Below are 3,394 nucleotides of genomic sequence, written 5' to 3'. Positions count from 1 at the left end.
ACCGGCCTGTCTTACTGGCTTTTGAACAGTGGCTCCTTGGGCCACATAGAGGGGCTTGTAGCTTGCGGGCTGCCTGTTGGACATGTCTGGTCTAAAATTCCATAAATCACTGCTCAGGCCACAGCTGAGGTATTGTGGACCATTCCGCAATCCACATTTCAGGAGAGATGTAAAGGCCTTAGAGAGGGCACAGAGGAGGTTTACCAGGATATTTCCATGGACAAGGGACTTCAGTTACGAGGAGAAGGTGGAAAAGTTCTGACCGTTCAGCTTGGAACAGAGGAGGTTGAGAGGTGACCTGATAGAGGCTTACAAGGTGATGAGAGGGATTGATGTGTGGACAGAGAAAAAAGGTTCCCTCTGGATCGAGTGGGTCAAAAACCAGAGGCCAGAGATCGAAAGTGATTGGTAAAAGATCTAGAGGGGAGAGGAGGAGAAATGTTTTCACTCAGAGAGTTGCCAGGATCTGGAACGCTTTACCTCAAAAGGTGGTGGAAACTGATTTCCTAGATAACTTTAAACGGGAGTTGGGCAGGTTCCTGAGAATTAGGAACATACAGGGTTACAGACAAAGAGCAGGGATGTGGAATCAACCACACAGCTGCCCTGTCAAAGAGTTAACACAGGAACCATGGGGCCAAATGGCCTCCTTCTGTGCTGTAGTTTGGAATGATTCTATGATTCATGGCCCTCCTCGTACAACCTTGCTGTGTGCAGAATGGCTTCCCACACTTACCTCCGGACCGAATAGTGACTGCATTTCAAGGTACATAGCAACCTTTGGAACACTTTGGAAGTAATTTAGTAGAATGATACCAGAACTGAACATAAGAAATAGGAACAGGAATAAGGCACATTGCCTCTCGAGCCTGCTCTGCCATTGAGTAAGATGGCTGATCCTTGCCCTCAGTTCCACTTCCCTTCCCTATCTCCATATCCCTTGATTCCTACAGTGTCAGAAAATCTGTCTATCTCAGTCTTGAATATATCCAATGACTGAGTACCCTCAAACATGTGGCGGACAGAATTCTTTCTCAATCCAGCTCTTTGTGAAGAAATTTCTCACCTCTGTCCTAAATGCCCAACCCCTTACCTTAAGACAGCGACCCTTATTCTGGACTCTCCATTCAGGGGAAACAGCCTATCAGCATCAAGCCCTTCTCCGAATCTTATACGTTACAATCTCGCAATCTCCAGAGAGTAGAGGCCCAGTCTCCTCAGACCTGAGTCCAGGCCTCTCGACCTCCCTATCTCTGGGGTCGTCTGAGAAGTTGTGCCGATCAGGAAAAGTTGAATGAGTTTGGACTAATTTTTCCAGAGAGGAAAAGGGTGACCTGATTGAGGCCTTTAAGATTGTGAAAGGTTTTGATAACGGTCGTGTATGTTTCCACTCGCAGGCAAAAGCAGGACTAGGGACCCTAAACATAAGATAGTCACTAATAAACCCAATAGGAAATTGTGGAGAAACTTCTTTACCCAGAGAGCAGTGAGTATGTGGAACTCAGCACCACAGGGAATAATTGAGGGGAATAGTGTGGATGCATTGAAGGGGAAGCTGAATGAAAGAAAGAGGAAAGAGTAGAAGGATATGTTGATGAGATGAAGAGGGGTGTAAGGAGGCTCAAGTGGTGTGCAGACACTAACATGGACAAATTGGGCCCTTTCTGTGCTGTAAATGTAAGTAATAGTTAGTAATCAAGTATGACATAAATACACGTTCTTTCATTCTGTGGCCACCGTGGACAGTGTTTTGAGATAGAAGCAACTTGTGGTAATGTCAGTTTTTAAAAGGGCAATGTCTTCATAAACAAGAAGTAGGAGAACTGTCTCCAGCTCCGACTTACCCCACATGGATTCCAACTAAAGTTCCATCCTTCTTTTTCCGGATCCGCCCAGGATTGTAGCTATCTCCGAGACACACAACGTTCCTCGGACTGCTGTTCTCACCGCACCCTGAGATCCACACTCAGTGCCATGAGCCGTAATATGAACACACCCGACCTCTCTTTGCAGCAGCACCAACTCACTCTATCCTGAGGCTGTCCTTGCCCCCAGTTCCATTTTATTCTTTGTCTCATCTGACACCTTAACAAGAAACTTATTCTCTTCCAGGTGTTAAAGAATGCAAGCTCCAACAACTTAATGGCACCGACGCCCCTCCAGATCCTTCCTCCCCTACTTTTCCCTCTGACCCCATCCCTTCTCCTATTCACAGCTGTTGCTATGTATTCACCATGCCTTCTGACTGTCCCCTTTCTTTTGCTGAACAATCCGTGCTCAGCAAAGGACTTATCCCTTTTCACCCCAAACTCAATGAACTTTGAACTCGGTACAATGTTGAACTCCTCTTCTGTCGCCTTTGCCTACGTGCCCACTTCGTTGAGCAGGAGCCCTCCCCCAGCTCAACGGACCCTTTCACCCACCTCCAATACTTTCCCTCCACCTGGACCCCTCCCTCTGGCCCCTGACCCGCTCTTGACCTTTACATTGAGAACTGTCAGCGTGACATCGGCCATCTTAATTTCTCCGTTCCCCTCGCCCATTCTAACCAACTTCCTTTTGAACTTAATGCGCTCCATTCTCTTAGGTTCAACCCATTTCAATTCACCATCCTTGCTCTCATGCTCGCATTTCTGTCCCTGGCCTGCTACAATATTCCAGTGAAGCCCAACGCAAGCTGGAGGAACAGCGCCTCACTTTCTGATAAGGCACTTTACAGCCTTCTGGGTTAACATTAAGTTCAACAACTTCAAACCATGAACTCTGTCCTCCAGTTTGAATTTTTATGCCCAAGTGCCAGTCTGTATCGTGTTCTCATGCTTGTGCTTTCAGGCAGTGCTGACCCTTTCTCTGATATTAACACAATCTGCTATTTTGCTTCCAGATAGTGCTGACCTTTATTCTGCTATTAACACGTACTCTGGACCAAAGCTTTAGACTTTAATACAATCATTACAACTCTCTTTGTCTTGTGTTCCATGACATCTTTGTCTTTTAATCTCTCTTCCCTATTAATTATATTATTAAGGTTTAATGGCAATTACATTGTTAAACAGGTGATGGGTATTTGTACATCTATAAATGGGGATAGCTGGGACACTGGGGGGGTTGGGAGTAGTGTTGACTGTGAACTAAGTTAATAAACTCTCTCCAGCAAAGAAAGCTGCTGTGCCTTGGTTTTAGCTTCATGAACCAGTGTGGATCCAGTTAATACTGCCGTTTAACCTATCCCTGATGATCTATTTTGCTCCACCTGCTCCCGCCCCCCCCATTTTTCAACAGCATAAAAACCATCACATTTCTACCTCCCTTCAGTTCCAGAGAAGAGTTATATTGGACTCAAAACATTAACTCCATTTCTCTCTCCACAGATGCTGCCAGACCTGTTGAGTTT

Source organism: Cetorhinus maximus, chromosome 14 (genome assembly GCF_964194155.1).
Source record: "Cetorhinus maximus chromosome 14, sCetMax3.hap1.1, whole genome shotgun sequence".
NCBI classification, from domain to species: domain Eukaryota; kingdom Metazoa; phylum Chordata; class Chondrichthyes; order Lamniformes; family Cetorhinidae; genus Cetorhinus; species Cetorhinus maximus.
Note: the sequence above shows the minus strand (reverse complement) of the source record.